Raw genomic sequence first — 19,106 nt, 5'->3', positions numbered from 1 at the left:
TCCCACTGAGATGATTATCTACTATTAAGTCAGTAATCACAGTAATTTGAGCCAGCTCATTAGAGCTTCATGTTTAGCAGCCGGCCTGGTCCGGATCAAGTATTTACTTTGATAAGTCCGGTTTACCGGGGATCACATGCTGCTGTCATGCAGGTTAGCTAAAGGAGGAACAATCCTTCTGGGGATGATTAAGTACCTAAAGAAAGGCGGGGTAAGATATATACGACAACTAAGTGTGTCTCTTTTGCACACTCTGTGTAGGTGGAGCTCATGGCTGCTACAAAAACAACCATGAGTTTTCAACCCTCCTCCTCGCACAAGTTCACACAAAGCTTGTATATTACAGTGTGACTTCACACAGATGTGAGTCTTTCTTTTCTTTTCTTTTTTAACTAAGGTTCTGATTTGCCATCAGAGTAAACAAGAAGAACAAAACCCATTAAAGTGAACCAAAAAAGAAAACATTCAGCTTAAAACTCAATGACAGAAATAGTTTGAAACCATTGACCTTTTAGATGCTCAACTCATGCACTAAGAGGAAAAAAGGAATCAACTCTACAATCAAATATGACATCCCAGTATTTTTACTGATAATCACATTTTTGTAAATATACATTATACAGGAAAAATGTAATGTAACTTTTTTGGGTTGAATTACAGACACAAATAGTAGTTTAGCTGCTAACTTCTATTAATTAAGATTGTCAAAGTATTATTTCCAGCCATGTTTGTTGAAAGTGAGATCCATATTCCATATTTAAAAAGAAAAACTCCAATAATGCTGTTAGCTTTGGTTAATTTGCTTAGCTCCACACTTCAGAGCCTAGATTAAATTTTGTTTTGTACATTATTAGGGGTTGGTTGACCTCATTGACCAAAATACTTTTTAAGTTACTGCTTTTGCAGCAACTAACCACTGCACGGTGGCGCAGTGGTTAGCGCTCTTGCCTCACAGCAAGAAGGCCCCCGGTTCAAGTCCTGGCTGGGGGACCTGGAACAGAACACCAGTGGGGGACCTTTCTGTGTGGAGTTTGCATGTTCTCCCCGTGCATGCGTGGGTTTTCTCCGGGATCTCCGGCTTCCTCCCACCACCCAAAAACATGCTTCATAGGTTAATTGGCAACTCTAAATTGTCCCTAGGTGTGATTGTTGACATTCTACCCTGCAACAGACTGGCGACCTGCCCAGGGTGTCCCCTGCCTTCGCCCATAAGTGGCCGGGATAGGCTCCGGCAGCCCCGTGACCCCGAAAGGGACAGAACGGAATAGAAATGAATAAATTAGTTTGCAAAGATGTTGTCTTTTGTTGGAACATACCACATTTTAACTTTTTTTAGCATTATGTTGCTAATCTGTATAATGTTTTCCTTACTACAGACATGTGAGGATTATTTTAAAATTATAGATAAATACGTACCTTTAGCAAGTTGAAATAAGTTTTGTAAAGTAGCACCAGCTCATAATGGGCTGCACGGTAGTGTGGTGCAACCTGTTCAAGTAGCTGGGTTGGCTCCAGCAACCCTGTGGGTTCAGAAAATGGATGGATGGATGGAATGGATGGATGGAGCAATGGATGGTTCCTAATGCTTAAGAGCAATTCTGCTGTAAAATGTAGTATGCATGCTAAGGTAGGTCTTTCTAGGCATCACAGAAATGTACATGATCTCAGTTTACAAATCAGCGCTCCTATGGTGTACCAGTCCGAGGCAGGAAACAGTCTGCTGATAGGACAGGCGACAAAAGACAGGCCCTGCTGTTGAAATGCAATCTCAGTAAATCTGGACACCAGGTGTCCTTCCAGCAGGTGTTGGATTATCATCCGGCCTTTCCAGGACAAGACCCTCTGTCCTGCGAAGTGAGCATACAGTAAGAGGCCTAAGCACAGGTAATGAAGGTAAACTTGAGGATTTAGGTCCTCAGCTCTGACTCCAAAGACTCTTAGCAGGTGATTTGTGGCTCATCCCTTCAGGGCTTAGCGTGTGACGATCTTACAAAGCTTGACCATCAAATCAGGTGTCTGCTTAACGCAGTCCAGCCAGGTTGCTTGGAGAGATGGCTGAAGAGGAGGTCACACATCCTGTTAGAGTAGCTGTTTGAAAGGGTATTTAAGGTGTTATCCCATTATGCTGGATTGAAATCTTTGTAATGTGTTCCAAAACAGGCCCAGGAAGGATTCTGACAGAAGCTTTTAGCAGGAAACCTTTCCAGGACATACACACAAGTGCATCAATTACATCAGTGGTAAAAAAGGAAGAGAACATTGAAGCAATGTCAAAGAGGGCCTCATGAGTTCAGGCCCAAATCACCTGAAAAACATGAAACATATGTGTGATCTGCTAAAACAATGAGCCTGCACAGTGAGTCCCGGATCAGAGCAAGATGCCCCATTGTCCAGTTCTTTAGGAATGCCCAGACCCCTCATACAGGAGGTACACATGTAGTACAGTCGGTATACAGGCAAATCACTGCTGTGTGCTTTTATTTTGGTGTATTAGAAATGAGTCCCGGCATCTTTTTTAACAAGCAGGACAAGAAAAAAAAATCCCCAAACATACCCATGATGGTCACAACGGAGAGTTGTGACAACTGTGGGACTGAAGACCGAAGAAATTGTACAAGTACTGTAGTTGCTTAGGTACCAACGCTCTAAGAGAATTGTTGGCAGATTGTCTTCTTTAATGGATTACAAAATTGCCAGAAGTCTACCCCCAAAACAGAGCATTACCCTATTGGGAAATCTGATGAGCCCTTTGTTTGGTGTATAAGTACATAATCTACACTGACTGAAGGTCCATTTCATCTGAAATGAGAGAAAAATCTCAGTCGTGTGTTCCTTTTTCAAAAGAAAACCTGGTTAAGCAGTAATTATTTTTGAGTGATGAATTAGATGAGAAAATTAATGAAAAGACAAAGGGAATGGATTCAAGCAGGACAAAGAAACCCAATCTCAGAGAGTCTTCAGTGAAGTAAAAGTTTTCCTGGAGCATGAACGGCTCTGTTTTTATCAGCAGGCAGCTTCAGGCAGAGGACACAGGACAAGCAGAGTGATTATCATCTCAGGGGTCAGGAAGGGCGGATAACAACAGCGGGACTTATCACGCCCATCTCAGTCATTTTCACCTCCTCTCCTCCTGGTCCCAGAGCTTCATGTCTGATGTGAGAGGATGACACCTCCCCTTCCGCTGCCTTTTTCCTATGGGCCCCAATCCTCGTCAAATGAAATCTGAACAATTACACTTATGGGCTGGATAACATCTCTGTCTTTTTCCTGAGTTCACAACACATCTGCTCAACCTGGAGATATGCCTTTTTTGAGGACAAAATCTGACTTTAAGAGTTTTACTTTGAGCTCTTCCTGACGCTACACATCCCAGACATACACACAACATTCAGAGAAACTGTGTGTCAACTGCAGAACTCACTCAGTGCACACGCTGCAGTCTCTGATTGATGAGATAGCAAAGCTTGGCTCCATGTTCAGGCTATCGCAAGCACCCATCTCACACAAACACCCACAGCCCAAACAAAGACCAGCAACATTTCTGATAGGACAAACAACATCCTGATATAATTACACACTCAGGAAATTAACAAGACAGTGTGTCTGCTGCAGTGGAAGCATGTCCTCTACGCTAAATGTGATGGAGAGGAAGGAAGACTGAGGAAGGATGGGAGAGGAGGAGGAGGAGTTAGACTCCAGACAGAACTTTAGATAAATGGCTCGCTTGGGAAAAACAGCAGGCAGAGCCAAAATTAGTATTTTTTTATACTCAATCCTCAACAGGATGTTTGTAATTTGTTTCCCTGACCCGATAGCCTTCTCCTTAGACTCCTAAAAAACAGAAATAAAAACAGCTACAGAGCTGTCTTTGAACTTCTTGAAAATACTGAAGAAAAGATGCTCAGAAACAAACAAAGCTCTGTGCAGCAGTTTCCACACTGATATATCCAACCAGCTCAGTGTGTCAGGTAACAGTTAGGTGGCTTGTAACACAAGTAAGGCATCCCCCTTCATTTAATGAAAAATGGTCCAACGTTGCAACAAAAGTAAAAATAACAGACTTGGAAGGAATTTTCATGGACTTCATCGTGGTGTCTAACATTTGCCATTTTTTTCAGACAAGCAGGTGTGAGTTGAACCCTCGGCTATACAATGACCTCACTAAGTGTTATAACAACCGTTAAGCTTGTTTGTGACATTCTTCATGGGCCTTTATTTAAGGCAAGTGCCTTCAAATTCTACATAAGCAGCAAAGCGCTTACTGCAGTGGTTCTAATTTAGCCCATAACATTTCAGGGACTGTCAGGGATTCTGAGTGCACGATGAGTTGGTGGCTTCATCTCCTCTTCAGATCCACTGTTCATCATAAATTGTTTCAGCAGCATCTTTGGCCGAGCGTCTATCATGTTACACATACCTGCTGGGCTCCATCGTAGTGCATTGGTCCAGCTCAGCAGTAACAATATGAGAATGACTTAAGTTGCCAGGATTTTTACAATTCTGCCCCCAAATTTGTACTTGGGGGCAGAATTAGTTCTGTATCCAGAATTAGTTTTGTGTCTATGTATTTGTGTTGTGATCAAACCTGCTTTGTTAACATTTATTCTGCTCTTTTCCAATGGGGCCCATTATTCCACAGGGATTGGTGCTTCCTGTCTTATAGTGGCACATTTTCAACAACACGTCAATGGTAAATTTCACAGGTCTTGACCACAGTTTTTTAATCAAACTCCTTATTTTTGCCTTTCACTTTTGCTATTAAATTTTGGTTTTCCTTCTAAATCCTATGGGTTTACATGCAGACTGCATGACTTCAGAAAGTTCAGTGACTTTCTCAAAGCTAAGGAAACAATTTGACTAGTAGCCATCCTTTTATGGTCTTATTGTTTGTCACACATGTTTGTATAAAACACAGACCAAATTTTTTACAGTGTTTTTCTATGCAGTCCTGTACATCCTTGTGAAGTTGAGCAGACACTAACTAATGTGACTGTTTGTTTCATTGGTAAAAGTGTTGTAAAATCTCACTTAACCGTAAGGTGTGCTGGTGTTTTAACATTGTCCTCAGTTCATCAAAACCTTGTTCTCCTGTCTGATCTAAAGTTACTTAGTTTGACATCAAACTAGATTTGGCAGCCAAAAGCAAAAACAATAATAGACTCAAATTACTTAAATGTGATTCTTTTTGTAGAAAATGTTAATCCCTTTTTTCAAGCTTGTGTCTTCAATAACTTTCCAGTTTACTGGTATCTTCCATTCTCTGATGCGTCTTAACACAGCTTCCTCCCATAAGTCATTGTGGAAAGACAGAAGAGCCATCGGGAACTTGTTATCCACATCAGTCTCCATGGCATAAAGTTGCTGATGGGATTCAGCGCAATGGTGCCTTATCAATGGAGCTGCTTGGAAACAGGCTTACAAGCAGAATCTTCCAAGCTATTTAATAACGCCGCTGGAGGTTACTCCAGAGAATGCAAGTAATCCTTGAGCCTTAGTCACAACTGCCCTTATGGGAGAATAGAGGCTGTGTGTGGGTGAAAAAATGGCAAACCTGTACAGGGCATGAAGGGCAGCAGCAGGGAATATCATAGTCGTAGACCGCTCAGTGAACCCATAGAGAAAGAAATGTTCATGCATATTGTTTTCTACGGGCATGCAACAGGTTGTAGTGAACACAAATACAAGACGTGAGAGAAAGCAAAGGTGAAGTGGGTGTCACGCAGTAATGGTTTTTTATTTTTCTGTTTCCCCAAATCCTGAACACTGCACAAGGAGCCTGGTCTGCATGTGCACTCTGCACTCCGACTATTAGAAATCAGGAAACTAGATAATCAGAGAGTCCTTTGGGTGTGCATCCGACAGGTATTTACATATCACCTGCACCCGCTGGTATACATTCCTACATGCCAGTCCTCCAACTTTACTAATGACTAGAGTGCGGAGTAAAGGGCACTGTATGGGAGCATCACGAGTAGGTCATAAGTGCACGCAACATACATTTGCCTTACAAATACTTCATGATACAATTACCAGACGCACAACAATCCTACACCCCATTTCCATGACGTCCCCTAAGGTGGAACTGCAAGACACACCTGGGCTCCCCTTAAGATGCGGCTGCTTTTCTCTACGACCTTCCACGGGGCCTGACAATTCAAAGATCCACAGCACCCATACAGGTCAACCCCAATATGTTTGTGTGTGACTAAACCGTTAGGCTGTTCATACAAGAGTAGCTGAATAAAGGCTATGAAGTTTTGTAAGGGGAAATGAGGCGCTTATGCTTGGACTGTGACCGGAGCGTTACTCAACATTCACAGCTTTCATTTTATGAGTTTAGCTTACCTCTCTTAATGTGAAAAACCTCAGATGCTAAAAGGCAGCCAGGAACACCCAAATATTGCTGTTTCTACACTGCAATGCCTTTCTGCCAAAATCACCATTTGTATCATGATATATACAATAACATGCTGCTAGAAGTTGTTTTTCCTTGAAAAGACTTATGGACCCAATCCCCAGAGGAATCCACACCAATAGATGTAAAGTCAAAAAACCATCAGTTTTTAAAATCAGTCTTCATCTTGGTAAATGTTAAATGGCATATACTCAAATATCGCTTTTCTACCTTCTTCGAAGGCTCAAAGCTCTTTACAGTCACACACACATTCACACACTGGTGGCCGCTCCGCTACTGAACACTGGCGCCAACCTCCCACCAGAGGCAAGGTGGGGTCCAGTGTCTTGCCCAAGGACACTTCGACACATGGGCGGGCAAGGCGGGAATCGAACCTGCAACATTCCGATCTGAGGTTGACCGCCCTACCACGACACCACGGTCGCCCATACTTATCGTGAACAAGTAATCAATCCACGACCAAGCAAGAAAGTCAATGTCCTACTAACCTTTCTATGTTCTGTGATGTGGAGAAAATTATTAGCAGATCAATGCCATCTAATTTCTCAAAGTCAGAAAAGACAAAAGGCGATCAGCAAATTAGTGAGTTGTCTCAGACTGCCTCTCCCTCACCTTTAAAGCTTGCTTTTCCATTAGCACCCATTGCTGCTGAAAGGCCACAACTGGAAGCGGCTTGGGCTGAGAGATGGCTGTCAAACAGGCTAAGAAAGCAAACATTACACTTTTATCCATACTGATGTGCAAACACACACACAGACAGACAGGCAAACACATGTAAGTGCAAACACAATTCAAAGGTGAGTGGCAGAGCCCTCCCTGACACCCACGGGCCACACAGTTTAAGATTTATTTTACAGTTTGGCCTCCACACCCTTGTTTGCCTTGCTTCACATTGATGGTCCGCTCTACACATGTTACTCTCACTGCTGTCACAAGTCCAGAACAGAAGAGGCACTGGTTCAAATGCTGTACATTGATTTTATATTCCTGTTTGTTGTCCATGTTGAAGAGGTGACTCTGTTCCCTTTTTCTGTTTACCATGTTCAACGGAATGAGGCTGGGCTTAAAGTCTCATTAGCTTTCACGCTCCTGGGTGTGTGACGTTTCTTTTCTCCACATGTGACCCATCATCTGGGGGAGCGGTGAGCTGCAGACACAGTGGTGCTTGGGAACGATTTGGTGGTTTGATCAAACACACCTACCGACATACTCACTTACATATGATTTGGAGGCCAGTTAGAATAAAAACCACATCAAAAGGTTAACATGTTTGTGTCTCTTCAACAGCAGCCACATTTGCATGGCATTGTGTGCAGTGACCTGATGATTTGCACCAGGAACTTTACATTTGGCCTGACTTGAAGCTTGAGTGATGCTTCAGTTAATAGCTGCAAATATGTCAGGCTTTAAAAAAAATGTGTGTACACACACAGGAATGCTGAAACACTGAAGAAGGCAATTTGGATGTTTTCTTGACAAAACCCCCTGACTTTAGCTTTTTTAGACTTTCAAATCTGTCAATCTCTACGTATTTGTGTTGTAAGCCAACCTCAGCGTGGCCTCAGGGCCCTGCTTGGCTGTAAATGGGTCTTTTTGCTGCCTCACTAAATGGATTCAACAATCTTTAGGGCTTTACAATTTAATTTAAAGCTGATAAGCAAAACAAAATGGGCAAGAACTATAGTAGTGTCTCGTCTCCCTTTATAACACAGACATGTTAATGCCTTATTGATAGACAAAATAAGCAGAATTAAAATAAAAAAATGAACCTAATAGCACAAACCAGTGTTTCATCCACAGGGGGTTAAACCCAAGAGCTTTGATACTTCCCCTCGGGTAATGTAAAGGAAACAGCGCCCCTCTCTGTCTTAAAAAAGTTAAGATTTTTTTTCTTCAAGAAGTGTGTCAAGGGCGAGCTTAAGGATTCAAGCAAGAGGTGGGAGAAGCTAAAGACAGCACATCATCAACAGCTCAGTGTCACAGAGGGATTATCAGGCTGAGATCAGCAGAGACACTTTGAAACCGGCAGCCCCGTCAGCTGAAGAGGCAGCAGTCACCAGCCCCGGCGGGAACATGACAGTAAATAAAGACGGGGTGGGAGGTGTCTCTATGCGGGGCCACACTGTCACCTGCCCATCCTTTTCCGCATGGCTGTGTTTGGCTGAAATTTCACACAGCTGCGATGAGTCGACCATAAACCTCCTTTTGTGTTTCTGTCAATTATCATGTTTGCACTCGCACGATCCTCTGGCTTTAGTTCTGCTGCACCTTAGCGCCACCTAAATGACTGACTGATGTATGGTTTTCCAGGGATCAACACAGCAGCTCCTGACATGTTTTCCCTTCTTTTCTTTGTATTCTTTATCTTTCCAGTCTGTTTCACAATGTTTGAGCAGTGATTTACTTTAAGTTAATGTCAAAGGTGTTATTAAAAACACATATTATTCTGTTTTATATAAATTTCTCTCCCCCAGTTTAAGTTCTAATTCATCAATGCTCCTACTGTACAACTTATTTTGTTAGGATATAGGATTTGTGTTGATGCTGCCAGACATGGGGTATAATTCAAGCCCACTCTTGTTCCTGTCTGTCACTAATCTGGTACTTTTGCCAGAAACAGACTAATGTGAAATGTTAGGCGTGTAAAATATTTACCATGAGGGAAAAAAATGACCAAAGTCTAACTGTACAACTTTCAAAATAACGGAAACATCTCTGACCCCACAAGTTAATCAAGTTAACATTTGAAATGCTTACAGAACAAGAGTAATTTACTTATGAAAGTTTTGACAAAACTAAAAAAAAAGGTAAACCAGTTTTTATGTTAAAATTAATCTGGATTTGGTTTCTTTAACCACTATTCCACCCACCCGTTTTTTGTACCCACTAAATCCCTTCTGGGGTCACAGCGTTGCTGGAGCCTATCACAGCTACTATTGGAAGAAGGCAGAGGACACTGTGGACAGGTCGCCAGTCCACCACAGGGTCACACACACATTTACAACTAGGGACAATTTAGAATAATCAATCAAATCCTAAATGTTTCTCAGTAATATTAAGGAACATTTTGCATTTCAGTGTGCAAAGGTGCAATGCAGCAAGAAATCAATGGCTTCAGTGAGGAATACACAATTACACTGTAAAAAATGCCTTATTACAGTTACCAAATATTAAAGAAAAAACTATTTTGGTATTAGTATTAGACTTTCAATACACAGAAACAGATGTTTCTAATTTAGTTTTTTTTTTTTTTGTAATTCATGAAAATGGATTTTTTGATCAAAGCTGTTCAAACTAAAATAAAAAAGAGTCATGAGTGTGAAGAAGAACCAGAATCCTGGATGATTTCTTTATTGGAGAACTGTTCATAAATCATGTGAAGAGGTAAAGAGTTGTGACACCATCATTTAAAGAGGAGGTTGTATTTTGAGGACTTTCAAAAATGAAAAATTGGCACAACAGCACAAACACAGTCATTTAGAGGAGGAAGAGCATTAAAGTGACTGAACAAACACGAGTGTTCGCTTCCTAAGCCATGCTTTCAGGATCCTACACAAAATAAAAGCACACAGGCTTATTGAGTCTATTTAGAGAGAGTCACCAACAAAGTCAGAAAACAGATGGGCTTTTGGAAATGATCGAACAATAAATGAGAAAAGCGACTTCAAGCGGCACCTGTTATGGAGCAGGAGAACCAGGGTGGAGGACTGTAAAGAACAAAGGCTGAGCATTATGCTGCTCTGATAAAGGGAAGGTAACCCTGTTTGCTTTAGAGGTGTTGGCCCGGCAGCCCCAGCGGCTATGCATTGCGGGGACGCCTGTGGCTTTTGTTTTTTGACACGAACACGGGGTGTTGAGAGCGAGCTGTGGACACTGATGCGTGACTGTGGTCTTATTAGACTGGTGCAACTGGGCGAGTCTTTAAAGGACACCTTCAGGTCTTGTTTTGTGAAGCTTTAACAAAGGCCATAGAAACTGAATGGATTTTTAAATCTAGATTAGTACACATTAATTTTTAGGCTGACACTAAAGCATACCATTTTTTAAAGATTTTATGTGACATGAGCCAAAAGAGACAACTGTAAGACCTGGAGAAGTTACTGAGAAGCACTTTACCATTCCACTATGAATCAGCTGGAACCTCAAATACAAAATCCTCATTGACAGATGGCACAAACCATCTCCATTAGGTTTTTTACATTGCTTTATTACAGGAAAAGAAAAATCGATAGCTTTGATTTAAGAAAACACCAACACCTGTAGCAATCACGAATGGAAATAAACAGTAGGAAACAAGCTTGACAGAAGATATGGGATGTTTATGGTATCAATTAAATATTTGTTGCTGTTTATTGCTTATTTCAAGCAACAACAATGAAATAAAATAAAATAAAAATCGAAAATACAAAAAAGTCAAATATATCAATAAATTAAAAAAAAAATTAAACTTCTGAGGCATTAAAAAAATTCCCAGCTTTCAAGTTTCCATACTACATAATGATGTGCACACAAAATATCATGTAAAAATCTTTTCAGTTTCACTAGTTTGTATTATTTAGAGAATAACATGGGACAGGAACATTTCACTCGAGCATTTTTAACGTAGACAGAGCTCAGTGTCTCAAACAGAAAGGAAGACGAATTGCAGTGCATAATGTTCTCATATTATATTCTAGGTGTGTAACAATTAATCGATGAATCTATTTCTATACCGTAATTTCCGGATTATAAGTCGCTACTTTTGTCACACGCTTTCAACCCTGCGGCTTGTTCAATGATGTGGCTAATTTATGCATTTTTTCTTTTTTAATGCATTTTTTCTAACGGCCCTAAGGGGCGCTCGAGCAGAAAGGGTAAGAGAGAGACAGGGGGAATAGGGTATATGTGTGAGGAAGATGCAAGTTTAATGTAAATTCCTGCTTTGTGAATGAACAGCACGAACAGAATGAACAGCACGAACAGACCCTCATCATGGAAAATGCAAGATGAAATGCAAATGACGCAGCTTTCAAGTTAAAAGCAGTGTGAAAAAAATCCACCATCACCAACGGGTTTGGAAAAGCCGGTCTGCTGCGTGACGGAGAGGACAACGCAAGCTCAGGAGGGAATTTACCTCAGAGTGACACTGACAGCAACAACGAAGGAGACACAGAGAGTGTGGCCAAGAATATCTGACGCTATTCCAATCCAACACTGAGGAGGAAGACTTCCATGGTTTCAGTGCACAGGAGGAAGATGAAGAAAGCTCTCAGTGACTTTTACTGGCATGTTTTTTAACCAGCCCTGTTACTATCATGTTACTACCATATTACTGCAGTGTTACTGCTGCGTCACATGCACTGTTTGGAATAAAGCTGTGACGGTGTGGGATTTTTTATCACCACGGTGATGAAGCAGCAGGGGTTGCGGTTAACCTCCCCCACCCCACCCACCCTCACACACAAAATCCCCCCGGCTGCCCCGTCGGAACTGAATACCGGTACAAGTATGATAAGCGCTATTTTATAAATGAAGTTTGATTTGATTTGATAAGTAATAATTAAAACGCAGTATTCTTTATTAACAAATAACAGTAACAACTAACTACTAACCATCTCACTAATGAACTAACTATATAGGTGTTGTAGAATGACTGTGTGTGTGTGCGTCAGCGCACTGCGTGTGTAGGAGGAAGGAAAGCAGGGCAGAGGGAGTGAGAGCCTCCCTCTTGCGCTGCACGCGCTCGGCGCACGGTTTCAGCACATACACATCCTCAATCTACAACACATGTTTCAATGTGGGCACATGCGGTTTATCCTACAAAATGGTTTATCCTTTAAAAATGTGATGGGTGCGGCTTATAATCAGGTGGGTTCTATAGTCCAGAAATTACGGTAAATTGATAATCTTGGAAAATAACTTTTGGACTGAGACATTGTAGGTTTATTTTATCCTAAGAGAAAAACGATCAAGTTCATCACAGCATACACCACGCGTGTGATGACAGCATAAACTGATCAACCATCATTTCAGTCCAATGTGTGGAAACACTTTGAATTTAGCAAAGTCATGTGACCATCCAGTGTGCTAGAATGTTCTAAGAATGTTCCCTTTGGATCATTTGGATGTGGAAAAACAACAGTGAGTGGAACTTTAGGAAACTAAAATGTGAATGGATTTGACATTCATTCTTGTTTACTTATTTGTTTGCACACACTTGGTTATTTTGCAAGAGATCTAAGAAATCTGAAAAACTTCACCTGTACTGTTTAATACCCAGGTATTTCTCTTAGAGTCACACTGGTTGAAGTTTTGGATAAAGATGTTCTGGATCCATTGTAGGTCAATGAATCGGATCATTCAAAATGAAACAATATCAACTATGAATCGTATGAGCAGCCACAAATTATGGTATGAATCGAATTATTGTCAAAATGAATTGTTACACCTCTATCGTATTCCATAAATGATGTGCTAGAAGGGCTCGTCAGGTTTGAACTTTTTCCAGAGTGCTTTGGTGTTTTATCCTCAATTTCAGGTGAGCCTGAATTCTGCCTGAACCCCAAACAATAAAGCCAGCATGATCCAGACAAAATGCTGTCTTTGTACTGCCCTGCTGACAAATTGCTTGTGAAACTTTAAAGTAGCAAATCTACAGGTATTACCAGGAACTGGTGTTATAGGTGAAGTAAAAGTACCCATAAACTTGGTGGTCAAACCTGTGATGTTGGGTCGCTCTGACATGACTGATAAACTCATTTCTGGGCAGCTGCAGGATCTTCAAAATGTTTGAGACCTAAGACACACAGTCCTTACTCTTAGATAACATAAATATCTTTATCTGCTGAAAGAGCGAGCAGAACTCATTCATACCTGTCCACACCTTTGAGCCAACCTGCCAGCTTACCGACAAATAAAAAAGGATTTATGCATACATCAAAGAGAGTAGGAGGTGCGTCTGTGTCCACACTTCTGCCTGGCATTCAACATTTGTAAACCGTTTTTGAAGTCTGAGCTTTTGCATGTAGCCAAAGCTCTATTATAGCTCGGAAAATCTGCCAAATTCTCAAAGCAGAGTGCAGAGAAAGTGGAATCAGGCTGTTTAAATAGAGTTAGGGCGAAAAGTGTCATTCCCACGTTGAGGTGTGGCAGCAGGCTTTGAAAGTCTAATGAGTCAGAGCAAGCTTTTGGCTGTGTTGTTACAGAATTAAACACTGAGTGTGTCCTGTTTGATTTTAAGAGCTCCAGTCCTTTAATAGCCTCGTCTGTCAGCACAAACAGATTTCACTGAGAGGCCAGAACAAAGAACCTTACCGTCAGGACTCTAGCAGGATTTTCTTCAGAGCGTTGGATGACTGCGTGTGGTAAAAACACATGCAAAATAGGTTCAAGAGGGCAGGATTGTTTTTTATGTTGTTGTCTTTTTTAAAGTAAAAATACAAACAGTAAGTTTGGTCCAAACTCTGGCAGGAGGATCTCTCTGCGTAACAGGCTGCATTTCTGAGGACAGATCCTTCTGAAGCTGCGGGGTGTTGTGATGCACTATGTCTTGACACTTGCTGTGTTGATCTAGATCAACACAGATGTAGACCACCAACAGCAGCCTGCTTTTAACCCCTCCCATTTCTGGAAACATTAATGTGCGTACATGTAAGTCCCTAAAGCTAACAGAGCTTTCTCACAACTTTTAATGCCTCACCTTTCACCTGCACTTTGTCAAAAGAAAGGCAGTCCATCATTTCCACAGGAGAAAGGCAGAGCATTTAGCGGGAGATGAGTGAGAAGTTACATGTTTGATCTGTTGAAATGTTTGCGGAGGGATTCCCAAAAGCTGGGGTGCTTTAGGTTTTTCTGAGGGAGTTCCCCACAGCTGTCCTCGATGATTAAAAACTGCACTCTGTGATCAAACTCTACTTTAAACATTCATTTTTTGACGCAGCCAATGATCAGGCAGAGCACTGGGATGGAAGAGTTCCGCAACACACCATTGGTTAATGACACCTTCATGTAACGTCCAGTCACAGCGCATTTCTAGAAAGAAAAAAAAAAGTCTATTTATCTCAATTGTAACAAAAACATGTCATCTGGGATTTGAATACATTTAAGAAACAGGAGCACAAAAGAACATTCAATGGATCGAGAAAATAAAAACAAGTCTAGAGTTTGATGCCAGCAGCACTCAAGAAAACATTCAAGTGTTTTGTGTGTTTTTGCTAAATAATTTTCCCCCTTTTGCTTTCTTAACTTTATTCCATGTCAGGAACTTGCCCTTAAAATATTTGCTTGTGACATACCTAAAGTAATTTAGAGACACTATTTCATTCTTGTCTTTGTTTCCCCTTAAACATGGAAAAAAAGTGCAACATTAACATGTGTAAACCTGAAGCTACATAATGAACCTAATGCGGTCCTAATGCCCTCCCCTGCCGGTGTCTTTACTTTATGCATTTTTATTCTGACCAGGCGCTTATTCCAACTACTTTTGTCCATGTAACCGCAGCTATTGATTTAATTTTTTTGACAGAAGAACAGTTGTGGTTTTTAGTCAGGACCAGTTCTCTGACCAGTCTTTTTCAGAACTGGCAAAGCCTCTTGAAAAAGAAGCGATACATCCTCTGCAGAGCAGTCTAGGTGCAGATGCACAACGAAAAAAGTAACCCTAACCTTCTTTTAAAAAATGCCCAAAATGTCTTTAGCTAAATTGGCCTAAAAATGTCTCCCTTTATTTTATTTTCCTGTTTTGCTACTGGAAAAGAAGAAAGTTAAAAAAAAATTTGGCTTTGAATATCAGCTCCCCTTAATACCTGTGATTCCTATCAGTGTTTTACCACCATGTTTTGTTGCTCACTGTTACATCTGCATCTTATTTTCCACTCTATTAGTTTGTTTTTGGCTCCCTTTGTGCTTTAATAAACCTCAGGTCAGGTTAGTCTGACATTTGGTTCAATGCTTGAACATTTCTGTGTCAAGACCAATCATTTTTACTTTTGTGTACTTTGTTTAAAAGACCAAAGACAGTCCTCAAAAGCTCTAGGTCTACTTTGGATTTCAACTTGCAAATTTAGGTAATGAAATAAGTGTTTTTTCCCCGCAATCCTTTAAAAAAGCCTTGCATAAATTACTACTGATAGTTTGAAGATGGAGGATTGATCCAATCATCCTGAACTTCCATCCCTCCATTTTCTTAACCCGCTGTTTCCCTTTTGGGGCCACTGGGTTGCTGGAGCCTGTCCCAGGTACTGTTGGGTGAAGGCGGGGTAAACCCTGGAGGCCCATGGGGCTTGAGCGAGGGCGCTCGGTACACCGGTCCTGGGGAGGCCCGCTGGGGGGCAGACGGGCTGCGGCATGGGGAGGCTGCAGCCGCTTGGGCCTCCTTTACTTTATGATATTTTTTTATGTTTGCATTGAGAAAAAAATAAAAAGATCCTTTATTTTTATACCTAATTTTTCCCGCTTTGGACTAATGTGGGGCATCAAGTCATTAAACTGGGTCACAGAGACACAGAAACATGGCAGAAAGCAGCCGTCAATCAGACACCGCTGATTGACGACAGAAGAAGTGAAGCTTCACCGTCCTGGGAGAGTGTCTGAATAATGTAATGACCCCAGACATGAGACGTGATTACAGATGCTTTTGTAGAGCTCTTCAGAATAAACCAACATCCTCCGTGTCTTCCATTTGTTGTAAATGAGATAAACACAGACGCTGCTCCAAGTAGCTCAGGCTAAAAACATCTGGCTGTAGCTCCTCCCATACACGTCTGGGACGACAAGTTTATGAACAGATTTTTTGGACGGGCGTCGAACAGCGAATTCACCGCAGGTCCAAGTAGAGGCGACCGACGCGAATCTGACGCGCACATTGCTTTGAGTGTGAATGCCGGATTGTACCTCAGACTTTAAAAGTAAAAGATGTAGAATGTATTTTACTACTTAGTTTTTTAGATAACACTTAGAAAGTTTGACCAAACACAATACTTTGACAGAAAGAAATCAGCACAGAGCTAAAACAAGTTAAAGCTGGACCAGCACTTAACATTTCTGACAGTTTGGCTGAAGTCAAGGTTCTCCCTGAGCAGAAAAGACTGCAGGGATGTTCAGGCAAAATGGGATCCTGTCACTTTACATAGATCCGTGTTAGCAAGTTGTATTGATGCGTGCACCAAAAGACAAAAGTTACATGTACAAGATTAGGAAGTATCAATGGTACTTACGGAGCTCAATAAAACTGTTCATTACGTCTAAATAAAATCCAATTTGACTGAAACTTTTTTCTGCCTAGTGTAAATCAATGATTGGCACTGATCGCCTTAAATGGAAGAGAAAAATTCAATTGTATTGATTGAAAAGAAAAAAGAAGAAGTAAATACAGTTACCCAAAAATCAATAGCAGAGAAAATGAGGGTGATTATTTCTGTTTTCTCGTTTGAGGAGAATATCAAACCATAACAAAGGCGTCGTCATGGTAACGCTGTTTTTTTAACACAAAGCAGTGTGGACACATAGAAGCAGACACCAGCCACTCAAAACTTCAGCATCAACTACATAAAGAACTTAAGTAGTTTAATGGATCAGAGTTTCTTGTCTCAAGGACGGATCCGCTGGGGAGGGGGGCCATAAATGGCTAATTGCCAGGCTTTAATGCTCTCCCACTGAGACCCTCTACAAAATGAGGAGTTTAAAAAAAATCCAGCTTTCAGCTTACAAACATTTGCCACAAAAACACATAGCGTTAATCAGTTTATGGCGTAAGCATACCAAGATGAGACCAAACAACGGATGTCTATGCCAAGATTAGTCAACTTATAAAACCATACAGGCAGATTAGGTGTCTAATTCCACTGACCCTCTGGATTAAATCCGGGTTTATTATCCAAGGAGCTCCAAACCTATGACTCAAGCCAAGTTCTGACAGCTGCTGCGGCAGACAGACCGCTAAAGACCCTCCACAACCAGATGATCCGGTCATCCTGATCAGGTTAGTTCATCTTAAAGAAATCAATTTCATTAGCTCTTCTCCAAAAGGCACTGCAGGTCCACGTTAACCATTTAATTTGTACCTTAAAAATGGGAACTTTCAAGCACCACTAAAGGACATTTCCAGTTTCTGACTTTTCATCATTATTTTTTTTACTACTGAAATACCCTCACTGTTTAAAAAAGCTTGTAATATGTTTGAATGTCGTCATTTAAAACTAATTTGCACCTTCTCAGCACATTGAAAAGATATTTCCATGCATAGTGTGACCTGTTTTACTTCACCCAGCAACACAATTCATGCTAGGTTTGACATTTCTGCTTGCAGGAGACAGAGCTGTGTAAATATTATGGCCACAAAAAGTACCCACTATTGTGAAAGAAGGACAATATTGGCGTTTCAAAATGGAGAGCCAAGAATAAATCCCCTCATATTCACTATTTTCACAAAATAAAATCAATAATACAAACCATTAAAAGACAAATAATCTTCCAACATTAATTCTACTCTAAAATTTACCGGGGCTCTAAGTTAGCACCTATTTAAAGGTCACAATTTCAAGTTTGGCATTATTAGTGCTAAAAGAAGGGCCATTCAAACACACATGGTGTCTGCACACTCTCATTAAGTGAACATAAACAATGACTGAATGAAGCTGGCAGGTCAACTCCGAGCAGCAGCACAAACAGACACAGATGGCAAAGTGATGAATGTTGAGGAGGAAGAGGTTGCAACGAAGGCCAAAGGAGATTAACAGGTCAAGATGACAATGGTTCACTGTGCCGTTTCTGTGAGCGTGTCGAGCCCCACGCCAAGAGTGTTGCCTCAGATAACTTAACTGCATGCAGGCAGAGCCAGACAGACTCCAAACGCTTCACATGCAATATGGTGTCTGTCAAAACCACAGCTCAGCTGCAGAAGACAAGAATGCCTGATGCAACCGTCCAAAGGACCACCAGCTCCTCTTGGCAGAGGTGGGCATGTGTCAAACTTACACTGTCACTAACATGGCCCACACATCGAGATAAAGGCACAAAAAAATCTAATCTTAGTTTCAAACAATGCTTTTCCCTCATTTACAGTTTTTGGAAGGAGAATTCTTAAATTAATGTTTTCATAAAGAAGGCTTAGGGTTACGCTTGTTATTTCTGCACATGCTTCAAACCTCAATTTACCAGGTTTAAGACAGTGAAACCAGCAATGACTGGTACTTACATTTAGAATGAATAAATATTTCTTACATGTCTGCTCCTATATATATAAAAAATTGTATGAAAGAAAAAAATTGTGAAAGTCTCACAAAGTTTTGAAAGTCTAACCTAAAATTACCAGTCCTTCAAGGTTAATCTTTGTAATCTGGCCGTTAATCTCCACTCTCTGCTATGTGGTGAATCACAGCAGCCATGAAAACAGCAATGGTCAATAAAAAGCATTTGAGGACAAAGATGAATGTAAGTGAATAGTTGATAGGATAATAGAATCAATAGTAATGGACACCATAAATGTCACATCTGAGGTTTCAGAGTAGAATTACAGCATCTAAGTCTGCTCAGCATTAGGAGATTGGCAATAAACTTTAGAACCGTGTTATCATTCAAACAATTTATTCCAAAAAAGTCACATCCACAAGTTAGCTAGTTCTGAAGAGCAACAACTTTTTCTGATCAATGTTGTGAGCATTTTTCACACTTCTCCAAAAAAATTGACCTGAAATGTGAGTTTGTGTGTCCCTCA

General features: G+C 40.9%; 1 protein-coding gene and 1 long non-coding RNA gene across 9 annotated transcripts in view; both read right to left on the bottom strand.

The window, feature by feature from the left end:
• Window positions 1–19,106, bottom strand: part of brip1 (BRCA1 interacting helicase 1) — a 151,024-nt gene that overhangs the window by 39,004 nt on the left and 92,914 nt on the right. The window lies entirely within an intron of this gene.
• Window positions 13,781–16,810, bottom strand: LOC144981710 (uncharacterized). Its single transcript, XR_013647252.1, has 3 exons — window positions 16,609–16,810; window positions 14,094–14,425; window positions 13,781–14,020 (listed from the first exon to the last, which is right to left on the bottom strand). It is a non-coding gene; the product is annotated as an uncharacterized LOC144981710 (long non-coding RNA).

The sequence above is a fragment of the Oryzias latipes genome, chromosome 13, assembly GCF_053564925.1.
Source record: "Oryzias latipes strain Hd-rR chromosome 13, Olatipes_Hd-rR_3.1".
NCBI classification, from domain to species: Eukaryota; Metazoa; Chordata; class Actinopteri; order Beloniformes; family Adrianichthyidae; genus Oryzias; species Oryzias latipes.
This window is presented reverse-complemented; position numbering and strand designations above follow the sequence as displayed.